The sequence below is a fragment of the Heterodontus francisci genome, unplaced genomic scaffold, assembly GCF_036365525.1.
Source record: "Heterodontus francisci isolate sHetFra1 unplaced genomic scaffold, sHetFra1.hap1 HAP1_SCAFFOLD_43, whole genome shotgun sequence".
Taxonomy (NCBI): Eukaryota; Metazoa; Chordata; class Chondrichthyes; order Heterodontiformes; family Heterodontidae; genus Heterodontus; species Heterodontus francisci.
This window is the reverse complement of record NW_027141852.1, coordinates 2,020,686-2,039,175: the sequence shown is the minus strand read 5'-3', so window position 1 is coordinate 2,039,175 and position 18,490 is coordinate 2,020,686. Positions and strand designations below refer to the sequence as shown.

Genomic DNA, 18,490 nt, shown 5'->3' with positions numbered 1-18,490 from the left:
ACAGGTAAAGCAAAGTCTTCCATTCCTGGCAGATTTACTTCTTGTTTAGATTCAGTGATTGAAATTAATTCAATCCTCATCTGACCTCCGCTCTGGAAAGGCCTGCCACCCGACCTGAACCCGACGGGACCCGAAGACCTGTGTCGGGTCCGGGTCGTGTTGGGTCGCTCTTCCGGGTCTGGCTTTCGGGCTCGGGTCAGGTCGGGCCAGGTTCGGGTTGGGCTGGATCCAGGTCGGGCTGAGTCCGTGTCGGACACACACAGTAAGTATTACATTTAACTCTGCTGGGAAGTTGAGTTTAATAAGTGTCAAAAGTTGAAAGCCAACCTAAGCTGGGAGTCCGGGTCATCAAGGAGGGAAACTCTGAGTCTGCTCAGTGAGCAAGTGAGCATCTCTATGACGTCATTGCGCTCATGCTGCAGCTTCCTGTAGATTCGGAATCGGGAGGTAGATAAAGTGAACATTCCAGTGGTCGGGTAAGGCTCGGGTCAGTTTGGGCGTGGGAATAAATGGAGATACTCGGGCCGGGTCGGGCTCGGGTCCAATGTGGTTCTGTCAGGTTCGGGTCGGGTTTTTTTTCCTGACCTGAGCTGGCCTTTACCGCTCTGTCAGTTCAGTGCCTTATTTAAACTATTACTTGGAGTTCTGTTTTACAGGGTCTCGGCTGTTTAAGTATTTCCCAGACCCACTACTCTGATTAATCAGACATTTTGCTGCTAACTGCTGCTGCTACAATTGAAATGTAAAAAAGAATTTCCAGTGACCTGCAACCAATGGACAAATACATTTCAGAAAGATAAAGCTCATTCACCAATCCACAAATGTGTCTTTCTGCTTATATTTATAAACAACTCCTTCTCTCCACTATGAGAACTATACAATCACGACAGTTATTTGAAAGTTAGTATAAGATGTTCCAGTTCATCAATTTTAAAACTGCAGCAGGTATTTTCCAGAAAACTTCTCTGTTGGAACCTCAGTCCCATTTAGATTGAAAGTGGACAATTAATGTATTCACTTGTTCATTGTGGACAGGTGTCTGACTTCAAATAAATCTCATTAACTTTCAATGAGGTGGCAGTATTTCTGTGCTCCCATTTTACGCAGTCTGTCCTGTTCATGCACCATGTTTTTATTCTCTTCTCCCATTCTCCACAGGATACAGATTACAAGCATCATCAATCTAGCTGTTGAAAAGCATTGGAAGAATCTGGTCACACAGGTATTGAAACATTCATTTTCTGCCATTTTCCAAGTATGTTGCTTTAAACACAGTACGATGTGTAATCATCTTGAAAAGAGATTCTCTTCAATATCCAATACAAACTGAATTACAAACCTGACAGACAAACACAGGAGAACAAGTGACTAGTGAACACAAACCTCATGGTGCTCATTTTCAGATTTATTGCAGTCATCCGACAAATCAAGTGAAAGAATATTCCAGTGAAATGATTTGGAAAGTAGGGGTGACTTTTGTTGGTGCCTTTCTTTGCTCTGTTGGTGAAACTTTCTTGCACCTGACTCGTGTTCATGTCTCTGTTTCCTCTATTAAATGAGGAAGGAGGTATTTGATTGTGTACCTTTGAGAGGGGATTTCTGCACCGTCAGGGCTGGAAACAGGAGTGAGTGAAAGACAATGTGTGGAGTTTGATTTTGTACAGAGGGAGAGCAAATCTAACAGGGCTGTGAGATATTGGCCTGGATTTTACAGCCCAATAGTGGTGAACTCTGAGACTTTCACTGCTATTGAGGGTCTGAACAGCACTGCAACTGCCGGTACATGCACACACTAACACCAGCATCTGGAAGTTGTGGTGGTGAGAAATGTGCTTAGAAGGAGCCTCTGATCATAATCGCACCAGCCCACTCTTTAAAGTGACAGGGACCTGTAGTTCAGCAATTTGGGCTCATTGCCCACAATGTACCCTGATTTTTACCTGGGTTGGATTAAAGCCGGTACCAACAGGCTCAGGGCTGCTCGGGAAGGACTTTTCTGTTGACACAACAGCTCCACTATTCCAGGAAGACACCGGCAGCAGCAGTTGTCAACTTTCAGAGGGAGTTCAGACATTTTAAATGTTGTATTTTATTTCTTAATTGTATGTAACTTTTTAGCATGGCCTGATCAGAGTTCTTAAATTTACATCTGACTTTTTATTAACAAGATTGAAGTGCTTTTAAAAGATCTCTAAATGTATATGACTTTTTATCAAGATTTACTTGGCTTCTTTGAAAAGACTCTTGAGCAAGATTGAAGTGACTTTTAAAAACTACATCTTATCCTTTAAAATCCTGCTTCCATGTGGATGACATTGGAAGATGACTTCAGAATAGCTTAGACTATCTTTCTGACAGGTACTGCAACAGCTTAAGACCTACTTTTCTGCAAAAGCTGGTGAATTACCTTCCGGGAGCGGAGAGGAGCGGAGCGGAGCAGACCTATATGGACCGATATGAGGAGAATGTTGAGAGCGGAGCCTATAAATCCAATCCGAGGATCGAGGCCCAGTCTCTTCCCTTCCAGGAGTGGAGTGGAGCTCTTCCAGTGTGCTGGAGTTTTGAAAAAAAAGAAGCCAATGGTGATGTCAGAGGAGAGCTGCAAGGTGATTGGTTGGTGAGTCACTGCTGTTAGTGTATTTAAATATCTTAAAGAAAAGGGCAAAGTTTTTTACTTGAAAACAAAACCTCTGCTGATAAGATGATTACTACTAAAGTGTTTTTTTATTCAGTGTAGCTTATGAAGGACTTTAGATTGTAGTGGGTAGAACAAGGCCCCGAGTGTCATTAGTATTTTTTAATTAAGGGAGTAACTAATTAATCTAAGGGTAAGTCATGGCAGGAGAGCTCAGCCCCGTGATATGCTCCTCCTGCGCTATGCGGGGATTCAGGAACCCTCCCAGTCTCCATGACGACCATGTGTGCAGGAAGTGTATCCAGCTGCAGCTACTGGCTACTCGCATTATGGAGCTGGAACTGCGGGTGGTTTCACTGTGGAGCATCCACGAAGCTGAGGGTGTCATGGATAGCATGTTTAGTGAGGTGGTCGCACCGCAGGTAATGGATGCACAGGCAGAAAAGGGATGGGTGACCACCAGATAGAATAGTAGGAGCAGGCAGGTAGTGCAGGAGTCCCCTGTGGCCATCCCCCTCTCAAACAGATACACCGCTTTGGTTCCTGTTGGGGGGAAGACCTCCCAGGGGAAAAGAGCAACAGCGCGGTCCGTGGCACCACGGAGGGTTCTGCTGCACAGCAGGGGATGAAAAGGGGAGGAAGAGCTATTGTGATAGGGGATTCTATCATAAGGGTTGCAGATAGGCGTTTCTGTGGCCGCAAACGAGACTCTAGGATGGTATGTTGCCTCCCTAATACTAGGGTCAAGGATGTTTCTGAGCAGCTGCCGGAAATTCTGAAAGGGGAGGGTGTGCAGCCAGAGATCGTGGTCCATATTAGTACGAACGACATAGGCAGGAAGAGAGATGAGGTTCTGCAAAGTGAATATGGGGAGTTAGGCAGAAGGTTAAAGAGCAGGACCTCTAGGGTTGTAATCTCAGGATTACCCCCTGTGACAAGTGCTAGTGCGGGTAGGAATAGGAGGATTAGGCAAATGAATGCATTGCTGAAGACTGGCGAAGGCGGGAGGGCTTCAGGTACTTGGATCATTGGGATCTCTTCTGGTGCAGAGGTGACCTGTACAAGAGGGACGGGTTGCATCTGAACTGGAAGGGGACCAATATCCTTGCAGGGAGATTTTATAGTAATACACTGGAGGGTTTAAACTAGTCTTGCAGCGGGGGTGGGACCCAAAGTACTAGTCTCTCCGATGAGATAGTTGAGGCAAATGGAGAGGTTAAAGCAAGCAAGTCCAGTAGGCAGGCCAGGCAGGGGCAGGACAGGGAGCGTGGAAGGTCTGGTGGGCTAAACTGCATTTACTTTAATGCAAGTATCCTTACAGGTAAGGCAGATGAACTCAGAGCATGGATCGGTACATGGGATTGTGGTATTGTAGCTATTACGGAAACGTGGTTGAGGGATGGGCAGGACTGGCAGCTCAATGTTCCGCGGTACTGATCCTTCCGGCGTGACAGAGGTGGAGGTAAGAGAGGAGGGGGAGTTGCACTATTGATTAGGGAGGACATCACGGCAGTACTTAGAGAGGATATCCCGGGGTGAATGTCCAGTGAGGCCATACTGGTAGAACTTAGAAATAATAAAAGGGTGATCCCTTTGATGGGATTATACTATAGGCCCCCCAATAGTCAGAGGGAAGTGGAGGAGCATATATGTAGGGAAATCACAGATAGGTATAGGAATTATAGGGTTGTAATAGTAGGTGATTTTAACTTCCCTAATATTGACTGGGACTGCCTTAGTGCTAAGGGATCAGATGGGGAATAATTTGTTAAGTGAGTCCAGGATAATTTTCTGAAGCAGTACGTGGATGGCCTGACTAGAGAAGGGGCTACACTCGATCTCCTGTTAGGAAATGAGGATGGGCAGGTGGTTGATATGGCAGTCGGGGAGCACTTTGGGACCAGTGACCATAACTCTATTAGCTTCAAGATAGTTATGAAAAAGAATAGGACTGGTCCTCAGGTTGAAGTCCTAAATTGGGGGAAGGCTAATTTCCATGGCATCAGACAGGAACTCTCAAAAGTTGAATGGGAGAGGCTGTTTACAGGTAAAGGGACGTCTGGCAAGTGGGAGGCTTTTAAAAGTGAGATAGGAAGAGTTCAGGGCCAGCATGTTCCTGTTAGATGGAAGGGCAAGGCTGGCAAGTTTAGGGAACCTTGGTTGACGAGGGATATTGAGGGTCTGGTCAGGACAAAGAAGGGGGCATACGTCAGGTATAGGCAGCTGGGATTGAGCGAGTCCCTCGAGAAGTATAGGGGATATAGGAGTATACTTAAGAAGGAAATTAGGAGGGCGAAAAGGGGCCATGAGATTTCCCTGGCAGATAAGATAAAGGAGAATCCTAAAAGATTCTATAAGTGTATTAAGAGTAAAAGGGTAGCTAGGGAGAGAGTAGGTCCCCTTAAGGATCAGTGTGGCAATCTATGTGTGAAGCCACGTGAAATGGGCGAGGTCTTAAATGAATATTTCTCGTCTGTATTTACCGTGGAGAAGGCCATGGAAGCTAGTGAGTTCAAGGGAGGGAACAGCGATATCCTGCAGCATATCAACATTACAAAGGAGGAGGTGTTGGAGGTTTTGAAGCGCATTAAGGTGGATAAATCCCCAGGGCCTGATCAGATGTATCCTAGGATGCTATGGGAAGCAAGGGAGGTGATTGCTGGGGCGCTGGCAGAGATTTTTGGACCACGGGTGAGGTACCGGAAGATGGAGGATAGCTAATTTGTTAATTAATAAATTAAATAACAAATCATGTCGCCTCTTTCTCTTCTAAACTCTGGCGGAGACAAGCCTAGCTTGTCCAATCGTTCCTCGTAAGACAGCCCACCCATTCCATGTATTAGTCTCGTAAACTTTCTCTGTACTACCTCCAATGCATTTACATCCTTCCGCAAATAAGGAGACCAGTACAGTACTCAGTACTGCAGAAGAGGTCTCACCAATGTCCTGGATAGGTGAAGCATAACCTCCCTACTATTGTATTCAATTCCCATGGTGATAAATGATAACATTCGATTAGCTTTCCTAATTACGTGCTGGACCTGCATACTAACCTTTTGCAATTCATGCCCTCGGACACCCAGATCCCTCTGCATCTCAGAGCTCTGCAATCTCTCACCATTTAGATAATATGCTTTTTTATTCTTCCTGCCATAGTGGACAATTTCCGACTTTCCCACATTATACTCCATTTGCCAGGTCTTTGCCCTATCACTTAACCGATCTATATCCCTTTGTAGCCCCCTTATGTCCTCTTCACAACCTACTTTCCTACCTACCATTGTGAGCAGCAAATTTAGCAACAATACCTTCGGTCCCTTCATCTAAGTCATTTATATAAATTGTAAAAAGTTGAGGCCCCAGCACAGATCCCTGTGGCACACCACTCGTTACTTCTTGCCAACCAGAAAATGACCCATTTATGCTGACTCTCTGTTTCCTGTCAGCTAGCCAATCTTCTATCCATGCCAATATGTTACCCCCGACACCATGAGCTTTTATTTTCTGCAATAACCTTTGATATGGCACCTTATCCTTCTGGAAATCAAAATACAATACATCCACTGGTTCCCCTTTATCCACAGCACATGTAACTCCCTCAAAGAACTCCAATAAATTGGTTAAACATGATTTCCCTTTCAAAAAAACATGTTGACTCTGCCTGATTACGTTAATTTTTTCTAAATGCCCTGCTATAACATCCTCTGTAATAGCTCCAAACATTTTCCCTCAGACAAATGTTAAGCTAACTGGCCTGTCGTTTCCTGCTTTCTGTCTCCCTCCCTTTTTGAATAAATGAGTTACATTCACTCTTTTCCAATCTAACGGAACCTTCTCGAATCTAGGGAATTTTGGAATATTAAAACCAGCGCATCAACTATCTCACTAGCCAATTCAGGACCTGGCGACTTGTCAACCCGCAGCTCCAACAATTTGTTTAGTACCACTTCCCTGGTGATTGTAATTTTCTTGAGTTCCTCCATCCCTTCAATTTCCTGATATACGGCTAATACTGGGATGTTATTTGTATACTCAATAGTGAAGACCGATGCAAAGTATCTGTTCAATTCATCTGCCATCTCTTAATTATCCATTATTAATTCCCCAGACACACTTTCTATTGGACCAACAGTCGCTTTGTTAACTCTTTTCTTTTTAAAATATCTATCGAAACTCTTACTAGTTGTCTTGAAATTTCTTGCGAGCTTTCTCTCATACTCTAATTTTACCTTCCTTATCAATCTTTTAGTCATTCTTTGCTGTTTTTTTTATATTCTGTCCAATCTTCTGACCTGCCTCCCACCTTTGCACAATTATAGGCTTTTTCTTTAAGTTTGATAGTATCTTTAACTGTTTTCGTGAACCATGGATGGTGAGTCCCACCTTTGGAACTTTTCTTTCTCGTTGAAATGTATCTATTCTGTGTATTCTGAAATATCCCCTTAAATGTCTGCCACTGCATCTCTATTGACTTATCCCTTAACCTAATTTGCCAGTTCACTTTAGCTAGCTCTGCTTTCATGACCTTATAATTGCCCTTATTTAAATTTAAAATACTAGTCTGGGACCCACTCTCCTCTCCCTCAAACTGAATGTAAAATTCAATCATATTATAATCGCGACTACCTAGGGGCACCTTAACTATGAGGTCATTAATTAATCCTATCTCGTTGCACAATGCCAGGTCGAGTATAGCCTGCTCTCTGGTTGGCTCCAGAATGTATTGTTCCAAGAAATTATCCCCAAAACATTCTATGTATTCCTCATCTAGGTTACCTCTGCCCATCTGAATTTTCCACTCTATATGTAGATTAAAATCCCCCATAATTATCACAGTACCTTTCTGACAAGCTGCCATTATTTCTTCCTTTATATCCCACCCGACAGTGTGGTGAATGTTAGGTGGCCTGTGCACCACTCCCACAAGTGACTTCTTGCCTTTATGATTTCTCATTTGTACTCAAACTGATTCTGCATCCTGATCTCCAGAACTCAGGTCATCCCTCTCGATTACGCTAATACCATTATTAATTAACAGAGCTACCCCGCCACCTTTTCCTCGCTTCCTGTCCTTCCAAAATGCCATGTCACCTCCAATATTCTCATCCCAATCTATGTCGCCCTGCAGCCATGTCTCTGTAATGACTATCAGATCGTACTTATTTATTCTATTTGTGCTCCCAGTTCATCTGTTTTGTTTCAAATGCTCCATGCATTCAGATACAGAGCATTTAGTTTTGTCCTTTTATTATTTTTGTCACCTCTGGCCTTATCTGTCGATTTACTCTTAGATTTGTACATTCTGCCCCTTCCTGTCACAGTCTGCTTATCATTTCCCATATTTATACCTTTCTCTCTCGCCCTGTCTCTCCTCCTTGATTCACCATATCTTCCCAAATTTGATCCCTTGCCCCCACTATACAGTTTAAAACCGTCTCTACGTCCCTCGTTATGTGGCTCGCTAGAACACCGGCACCAGCACGGTTCAGGTGTAGACCGTCCCAACGGTACAGCCACCTCTTTCCCCAGTACTGGTGCCAATGCCCCACAAACCAGAACCCACTACTACCACACCAGTCTTTCAGCCGCACATTACTTTCTCTAATCTTATTTGTCCTATGCCAATTTGCACATGGCTCAGGTAATAATCCAGAGATGATTAACTTTGAGGTTCTGCTTCTTAATTTGGTGCCTAGTTCCTCAGACTGACTTTGCAGAACCTCTATCCTTGTCCTGCCTATGTCTTTGGTACCGACATGGACCACGACGACTGGATCCTCCCCCACCCATTGTATGTTTCGCTCCAGCCCTGAGCAGATGTCCTGAATCCTGGCACCGGCAGGCAACACAGCCGTCTGGACTCTTGCTTTTGCTGCAGAGAACAGAGTCAATCCACCTTACTATACTGTCCCCTACTACCACTACATTCCTTTTTTCTCCCTCTTTGAGCCGCAAACACTTACTGCAGACGTGTTTGCCCTGGATCACACTGGCATCCAGGAACTCCCACATGCTGCAGCTGTGACACATCACCAGTCCTGTCATCCTTAACGTGTTTCAATTTACTACTTAAATATTTTATTCAATTATTCATTTTATTGCATATTTTAATAAACTTACCACTAGTTTGTTTACTATTTTAAATGTTAGGACTAAAATGGATCTTAATCACTTACCAGATGCGCATCAAGCAGGTCGGTTCTTCCAAACCAATCAACTACCTGCTTGCCTGTGATGTCACAGCTTACCAGATCCTCACCAAACAGCTCCTTCCACTGCACCGAAGAAAGAACCAAATCCTGTATCCTCACCGCAGCGGCTCTCTGTTTCCCTGCTCTCACTCTCCATTGTGACGTCACTCCTCGATTTTTTTTTCCCCTGCTCTGCTCCTCTCTCTCTCGCTCTGTCTCCGAGTCTGTGCTTTTGGCACATTTCTTCATTTGTTGTTCCGTTGTGCTCCTCTGTTTGTGGTCCAAAATCTGACTTTGGTGGGACATGAACCCACAACCTTTGAATATCGTCTTAATCATTATTTAGAAGTCCAACACTCTATCCATTGCGCCACAGAGCCTCACACATTTTGATTAACATCACTAAGGCCTTTGATCTTGTCAGCAGAGACGGCCTCTTCAAACTGCAATGGAACATAGGCTGCCCTCCTGACCTCTTGGGCATCATCTCTTCTTTCCACGAGAACATGCACAGTTCCATCAGTTACAATGCAGCAACATCAGACGCTTTCAAGATCAGCAATGGGGTAAAGCAGGGCTGCGCGCTGGCGCCAACTCTCTTAGGAACAGAGGAACATAGGAGTAAGCTATTCAGCCCGTCGAACCTGCTCTGTCATTCAATTCGATCATGGCTGATCACCTACCTCAAAGCCCCTTTCCCATGCTATCCCCATATCCCTTGATGTCATGAGTATCAAGATTTCTATCAATTTCTGTCTTGAACATGCTCAATGATGCAGCTGCCACAGCCCTCTGGGGTACAGTATTCCAATGATTCACCACCGTCTGAGTGAAGAAATTCCACCCATCTCAGTTTTAAATGGCCTACTCCTTATTCTGAGACGATGTCCTTTGGTTTTAGACTCACCAACCAGGGCAAACATCCTGTCTACATCCACACTGTCACGCCCTGTAAGAATTTTGTCAGTTTCAATCAGATCACCTCTCATTCTTCGAAACTTTAAGGAATACAGGCCCAGTTTCCTCATAAGACAATCCCACCATCCCAGGGATTAGTCTGGTGACATAAAAACAAGAAATGCTGGAACCACTCAGCAGGTCTGGCAGCATCTGTGAAAAGAGAAGCAGAGTTAACGTTTCAGGTCAGTGACCCATCTTCGGAACTGACATATATTAGAAAAGTCACAGGTTATAAGCAAGTGGGGTGAGGGTGGGGCAGGAGATAACAAAGGAGAAGGTGTAGATTGGACAAGGCCACATAGCTGACCAAAAGGTCATGCAGGAAATGCAAACAATATGTTAATGGTGTGTTGAAAGACAAAGCATTAGTACAGATTAGGTGTTAATGGACTGAATATTGAACAGCAGGAAGTACAAACCTGAAAAAAACAGTAGGTAAGCAAACTGAACAAACTGAGATGAAATGAAATAAATGCAAAAAAAAGATTAGTCTGTTGACCCTCTGTTTCACCCCCTCTATGGCAAGTGTATCCTTCATAAGATGAGACTAAACTGTACACAATACTCCAGTGCGGATTCACCAAGGCTCCATACAATTGCAGCAAGACATCTTTACTCCTGTACTCATGACCCCTCGTGTGGGTACAACATACCATTTGCCTTCCTAATTGATTGCTGCACCTGCACAAGAGCTTTTGGTGTCTCAGGAACAAGGACACCCAGGTCCCTTTGGACATCGACACTTCCCAACCTTTCACCATTTAAGAAATACTCTGTCTTTCTGTTTATTCTACCAAAGTGAATAACTTCACACTTATTCACATTATATTCCACATTCTTGCCCATTCACTTAGCCTCTCCAGGTCCCCTGGAAGCCTCTCTGCATCCTCCTCACAACTCACACTTCACCGAGCTTTGTGTCATCTGCAAACTTGGAAATATTACATTTAATTCCCACATCCAAATCATTTATATAGGTTGTTAACAGCTGTGGCTCCAACACTGATCCTTGCAGTACCCCAATAGTAACAGCCTGCCATCCTGAGAAGGACCCGTTATTGCTGTAATTGTGACCTGACTCCAAAAACAACTGTACTGGAATGGAATGGAATTCTTCAGTGTTTCTGTTGTTTGGCTTGCATTGACTCATCGATTTTCTTGTTTTTCACTTTGTCGATGCCTTTGAATAATTGTGGATCCTTCTTCAGGGTGTCTTCTTTCACCAGGTCGTTCTGACCTCTGATGATGTTGATTGTAATCAGCTTCAATTCGCTGATAGTTTTGGAAGTGAGCAGATTTCCTTTGCTTGAGTCTACAACATGGAACTCAGTCTGACATGTGGACCCATGGGAGGATTTGAATGCCACCCCTGCGTTGGAGTTGCATCCATCCAATAAGAGACCGAGTAGAAGTGACAGTTCTGTCAGTCGAATATGATACTTTTAATGGCAGGGTTGTGAGTTTGAGTGCCATTCTGTTTTTCCCTTTTTTAAGGCTTCATGAGCAGAGAGTACAGGGAGTGTTTGAAATGAGCAAGTCTCGCTTTGATTCAGGACTCTTACCTCTCAGCAGCATCTCACGATGAAAGATTGAATTTGATCTCATTTCATTCTCAGCTCGGGGTCTGTGCGGCTCAGTGGCACTTCTGGCTGTCTCCCGCTTCACAATCCATCAGTACTGAGAAAGCAATGGGGAATATTACTCACATGTTGTGTTCTTTAATTTTTTGGAAAACTTGAATGTATGTATTTTCTTCCAAAACAAGGACACCAAGCCACTGTTAATGTAGGGCTGAAATAGCTCAGTTGGGAGAGCGTTAGACTAAAGGTCATTGGCTCAATCCCGGGTTTCAGCAATTTTGCTTCCTTATGCGTCCCTTGCCTTGGTTCTGATTTTCCGGTTGCACAATTTACTTTGAAATTATTTACCAAGCACCAGTGGATTGAATTTGAGAAACAACACAGAGTCATTTACAGCACAGAAGGTGGTCCTTTGGCCTATCACGTCCATGCTGGCTCTCCCCGGAGCAATCTAGTCAGTTCCACTCACCAGCTCGATCCCTTTCCTCCTGGAAGTTTATTTCCTTCATGTATCCATCTAATTTCCTTTTCAAATCATTGATTGTCTCTGCTTCCAGCACACTCGTGGGCCAAGACATTACTACCCACAGCATAAAAAATTCCACCTCATCAAGGATGGGAAATACTTATATCTTCTATATTTGCTTATTCTCTATTTCTATGAGAATAGACTGACAGTCAACATGAAAGGAAACCCAAAAATCTTCGAGCAGCATGTAAATGATAAGTGGGTAGTAAGAGGTTGAGTCGGGCCTATGAGGGACAAAAAGGATAATATAAGCTTAGAGGTGCAGGGCAATGTTAATCTACTTAATGAGTACTTCGTATCAGTGATCACTAAGGAAGTGGAATTTGACAAAATATCAGTCGAAGTGAAGAGAGTAGAGTCAATGGAGAGGGTACAAATTGAGAGAGGGAGGTACTAAAAAGGCTGGCTGTGCTTAGGGAAGATAAATCACCTGGTCCGGATGGCTCACATCCATCGTTGCGAAAGGAAATGCGGATGCAGATAACGGAAGGGCTTGCTATAATCTTCCAATCTTCCCTGGATACGGGGGAGGTGCCAGAGGATTAAACAGTGGCAAATGCAACACCCTTATTCAAGAAAGGGTGTAAGGACAGTCCGGGTAGCTACAGGCTAGTTAGATTAACAGCAGCGGTGGGTAAGGTTTTAGAAAGAATAATCAGGGTAAAAAATCAACAGTCACTTGGAGAGGTTCGAGTTAATTAAGGAGAGTGAGCATGGATTTATAAATGGGAGTTCATGCTTGACTAATCTAACTGCATTTTTTGATGAACTAACAGAGCAGGTTGATGAAGGGAATGCAGTGGATGTTGTTTATATGGATTTTAAGGAAGCGTTTGAAAAGGTACCACATAAAAGGGCGGTTAACAAAATTGAGGTTCGTGGTATAGGAGGGTCAGTGTCCAATTGGATAGAAAATTGGTTTAAGGACAGAAAACAGCGAGTCTTATTAAATGGTTCTTTGTCAGACTGGAGGATTGTCGACAGTGGTGTTCCCCAAGGGTCAGTGCTAGAACCACTGCTTTTTTTGCTCAAGGTAAGTGACTTGGATCTTGGAATACAGAGTAGAATCTCAAAATATGCCGATGACACCAAACCTGGAGGAGCGGCAAACAGTGAAGATGATATGAACTGCCTGCAACAGGACAGTGATAGGCTTGCAGAATGGGCAGACAGGTGGCATATGGAATTTAATAGTGACAAGTGTGAGGTGATGTATTTTGGCATAAGGAATAGGGAGAGGCAATATATACTTAATGGCACAGTTCTAAAGAGTGTGCTGGAATAGAGGGACTTGGGGTTCATGTGCATCAATCTTTGAAGGAGGCAAGTCATATTGCGAGAGTGGTTCGCAAAGCATATGGGATCTTGGGCTTTGTAAGTAGAGGCATTGAGTACAAAAGCAGGGAAGTTATGCTGAACCATTATAAAACTCTGGTTAGGCCCCAATTGGAGTGTTGCTTCCAGTTCTGCTCAGCAGACTTTAGAAAGAATGTGAGGGTCCTTGAGAGGACGCAGAGGCGATTTACCAGAATGGATCCAGGGATGGGGGATTTTAGTTACAAGGTTAGGTTGGAAAAGCTAGGATTATTCTGCCTTTCTCAAAGGAGATTGAGTGGAGAATTGATAGAGGTGTAAAACACCTCTAGAGAACAGGCCATCCTGGACTGGGTATTGTGTAATGAGAAAGGATTAGTTAACAATCTTGTTGTGTGGGGTCCCTTGGGGAAGTGCGCCCATAATATGATAAAATTCTTCATGAAGATGGAGAGTGAGAGAGTTGATTCCGAGACTCGGGTCCTGAATCTAAACAAAGAAAACTATGAAGGTATGAGGCGGGAGTTGGCTATGATAGATTGGGGAACGTTACTTAAAGGGTTGACAGTGGATAGGCAATGGCTAGCATTTAAAGAGCGCATGGATGAATTACAACAATTGTTCATTCCTGTCTGTGCAAAAGTAAAACAGGAAGGGTGGCTCAACTGTGGCATACAAAAGAAATTAAGGAAAGTATTAGATCCAAGGAGGAGAAATATAAAATGGCCAGAACAAGCAGCAAACCTGAAGATTGTGAGCAGTTTGGAATTTAGCAGAGGAGGACAAAAGGATTGATTAAGAAGGGGGAAATAGAGTATGAGAGTAAGCTAGCAGAGAACATAAAAACTGACTGTAAAAGCTTCTATAGATATGTGTATAGAAAAAGATTAGTGAAGACAAATGTGGGCCCCTTCCAGTCAGAAACGGGGGAATTTATAATGGGGAACAAAGAAATGGCAGACCAATTAAATACATACTTTGGATCTGTCTTCACAAAGGAGGATACAAATTATCTCCCAGAAATGTTGGGAAACATAGGGTCTAGTGAGAAGGAGGAACTGTATGAAATCAGTATTAGCAGGGAATGTTTGGGAAATTGATGGGATTGAAGGCCGATAAATCCCCAGGGCCTGATAATCTACATCCCAGAGTACTTAAGGAAGTGGCCCTTGAAATAGCAGATGCATTTCTGGTCTTTTTTCAAAATTCTATCGACTCTGGAACAGTTCCAATGGATTGGACGGTAGTTAATGTAACTCCACTATTTAAAAAAAGAGGCAGAAAGAAAACAGCGAATTATATACTGGTTAGCCTGACATCAGTCGTGGGGAAAATGCTGGAGTCCATTATAAAAGATGTAATAGCAGACTGCAATAATAACTCGTCTCCACTCCTAGTATTTCTAAATCCCACACATTCACTATAATGTGAACAATTATTTCCTGTTGTGTCTCACTCAGATGTGTAAACTTCACTGTATTGGAGTGAGGTGACATCTACTGGCGGGAAGCAAGAACTGCAATTAAGCAGCAGAAACCCCACAGTCTGTCAGGGTTAAAGAAACATTGCAATGTGAGGATACAGCGAAGTGGTTTGATTGGGTAGATGGAGACATGATTCCACTTGTGGTGGTGTCTGAAGCAAAGGCCAGAAATACAAAATTGTCATTAATAAAAGAAATGAGGAATTCATGAAAAATGTCGTAACGTAGTGAATGGTTAGAATGTGGATAGAATAGAAAGTGAGATTGGATGGACAGAAGCAGTCTGAAAGGATGGCTGAAACAAAAGGTGAGTGCCCTGAAACGTTAACTGTGTTTCTCACAGCACAGATGCTGCCAGAGCTGCTGAACATTTCCAGCACTTTCTGTTTTTATTTCAGCATTTGCAGGATGTTGCTTTGATCTGAAAAAAAATGGATGATTGGCTGGGGTGTTCCAGTGAAATTCCACAGCAGCTAATAAAGCCTGAGCTGTCAGTGGCTCGTTGGTCTAGGGGTATGATTCTTGCTTTGGGAGCATGGTTAATTACCATGCGAGAAATTCCGAGTTCAAGTCCCGGACGAACCCTGGTCTGCTGGCATTTTTAGATTAAGGTTATCTATTGGTTTCAGCCTTGCAGAAGGTGGAATTGACTTCCAAACGGAGCTGGCTTGAGGACCAGACAACTGGATTCAAAGAGCTTGTCGACAAAATTGTAATTAACTAAATGTACAGATAGCCAAGTGAGAATATAAAGTTGTTGCTGTAATTGTGACCTGACTCCAAAAACAACAGGACTGGGTTCTGGACTGGAATGGAATGGAATTCTTCAGTGTTTCTGTTGTTTGGCTTGCATTGACTCATCGATTTTCTTGTTTTTCACTTTGTCGATGCCTTTGATTAATTGTGGATCCTTCTTCAGAGTGTCTTCTTTCACCAGGTAGTTCTGACCTCTGATGATGTTGATTGTAATCAGCTTCAATTTGCTGATAGTTTTGGAAGTGAGCAGATTTCCTTTGCTTGAGTCGACAACATGGAACTCAGTCTGACATGTGGACCCATGGGAGGATTTGAATGCCACCCCTGCATTGGAGTGGCATCCATCCAATAAGAGACCGAGTAGAAGTGACAGTTCTGTCAGTCGAATATGAGACTTTTAATGGCAGGGTTGTGAGTTTGAGTGCCATTCTGTTTTTCCCTTTTTTAAGGCTTCATGAGCAGAGAGTACAGGGAGTGTTTGAAATGAGCAAGTCTCGCTTTGATTCAGGACTCTTACCTCTCAGCAGCATCTCACTATGAAAGATTGAATTTGATCTCATTTCATTCTCAGCTCGGGGTCTGTGCGGCTCAGTGGCACTTCTGGCTGTCTCCCGCTTCACAATCCATCAGTACTGAGAAAGCAATGGGGAATATTACTCACATGTTGTGTTCTTTAATTTTTTGGAAAACTTGAATGTATGTATTTTCTTCCAAAACAAGGACACCAAGCCACTATCAATGTAGGGCTGAAATAGCTCAGTTGGGAGAGTGTTAGACTGAAGATTTAAAAGTCCCTGGTTCAATCCCGGGTTTCAGCAATTTTGCTTCCTTATGCGTCCCTTGCCTTGGTTCTGATTTTCTGGTTGCACAATTTACTTTGAAATTATTTACCAAGCACCAGTGGATTGAATTTGAGAAACAACACAGAGTCATTTACAGCACAGAAGGTGGTCGTTTGGTCTATCACGTCCATGCTGGCTCTCCCCGGAGCAATCTAGTCAGTTCCACTCACCAGCTCGGTCCCTTTCCTCCTGCAAGTTTCTTTCCTTCAAGTATCCATCTAATTTCCTTTTCAAATCAATGATTGTCTCTGCTTCCAGCACACTCGTGGGCCAAGACATTACTACCCACAGCATAAAAAATTCCACCTCATCAAGGATGGGACATACGTATATCTTCTATATTTGCTTATTCTCTATTTCTATGAGAATAGACTGACAGTCAACATGAAAGGAAACCCAAAAATCTTCGAGCAGCATGTAAATGATAAGTGAGTAGTAAGAGGTTGAGTCGGGCCTATTAGGAACAAAAAGGATAATATAAGCTTAGAGGTGCAGGGCAATGTTAATCTACGTAATGAGTACTTCGTATCAGTGATCACTGAGGAAGTGGAATTTGACAAAATATCAGTCGAAGTGAAGACAGTAGAGTCAATGGAGAGGGTACAAATTGAGAGAGGGTGGTACTAAAAAGGCTGGCTGTGCTTAGGGTAGATAAATCACCTGGTCTGGATGGCTGGCATCCCAGTTTGCGAAAGGAAATGCGGATGCAGATAATGGAAGAGTTTGCCATAATCTTCCAATCTTCCCTGGATACGGGGGAGGTGCCAGGAGTAAACAGTGGCAAATGCGACGCCCTTATTCAAGAAAGGGTGTAAGGACAGTCCGGCTAACTACAGGCTAGGTAGATTAACAGCAGCGGTGGGTAAGGTTTTAGAAAGAATAATCAGGGTAAAAAATCAACAGTCACTTGGAGAGGTTTGAGTTAATTAAGGAGAGTGAGCATGGATTTATAAATGGGAGTTCATGCTTGACTAATCTAACTGCATTTTTTGATGAACTAACAGAGCAGGTTGATGAAGGGAATGCAGTGGATGTTGTTTATATGGATTTTAAGGAAGCGTTTGACAAGGTACCACATAAAAGGGCGGTTAACAAAATTGAGGTTCGTGGTATAGGAGGGTCAGTGTCAAATTGGATAGAAAATTGGTTTAAGGACAGAAAACAGCGAGTCTTATGAAATGATTCTTTGTCAGACTGGAGGATAGTCGACAGTGGTGTTTCCCAAGGGTCAGTGCTGGAACCACTGCTTTTTTTGCTAAAGATAAATGACTTGGATCTTGGAATATTGAGTAGAATCTCAAAATATCCCGATGACAACAAACTTGGAGGAGTGGCAAACAGTGAGGATGATATGAACTGCCTGCAACAGGACAATGATAGGCTAGCAGAATGGGCAGACAGGTGGCAGATGGAATTTAATAGTGACAAGTGTGAGGTGATGTATTTTGGCATAAGGAATAGGGAGTGGCAATATTTACTTAATGGCACAGTTCTAAAGTGTGTGTTGGAATAGAGGGACTTGGGGTTCATGTGCATCAATCTTTGAAGGTGGCAAGTCATATTGCGAGAGTGGTTAGCAAAGCATATGGGATCTTGGGCTTGAAAAAAGAGGCATTGAGTACAAAGCAGGGAAGTTATGATGAACCATTATAAAGCTCTGGTTCGGCCCCGGTTGGCGTGTTGCTTCCAGTTTTGCTTACCACACTTAAGAAAGAATGTGAGCGTCCTTGAGAGGATGCAGAGGAAATTCACCAGAATGGATCCAGGGATGGAGGATTTTAGTTACAAGGTTAGGTTGGAAAAGCTAGGGTTGTTCTACCTGCATCAAAGGAGAGTGAGGGGAGAATTGATAGATGTGTTTTCGGCTATGACAGTTTTAAATAAGTTGGCAAGGAAACATTGTTCCCGTTAACTATTGGTACAAGGACTAGGGGACACAGATTGAAGGTTTTGGACTGGAAGTGCAGGGGGAATGTGCGCAAAAACTTTCTTACACTGATTGGTGATGATCTGTAACTCGCTGCCCACGGGGGCAGTGGAAATGGAGACAATCGAGGATTACAAAAGGAATTTGAATGGGCACTTGAAGGAAATAATTTTACAGGGCTATGGGGATCGAGCAGACAAGTAATAACTCGTCTCCACTCCTAGTATTTCTAAATCCCACACATTCAATATAATGTGAACAATTATTTCCTGT

General features: G+C 43.3%; 1 non-coding gene across 1 annotated transcript; it reads left to right on the top strand.

Moving 5' to 3' along the window:
• The first annotated feature begins 16,193 nt into the window (after positions 1-16,193).
• Positions 16,194-16,266, top strand: trnaf-gaa (transfer RNA phenylalanine (anticodon GAA)). The gene has a single exon. It is a non-coding gene; the product is annotated as a tRNA-Phe (tRNA).
• The last annotated feature ends 2,224 nt before the right edge of the window (positions 16,267-18,490 follow it).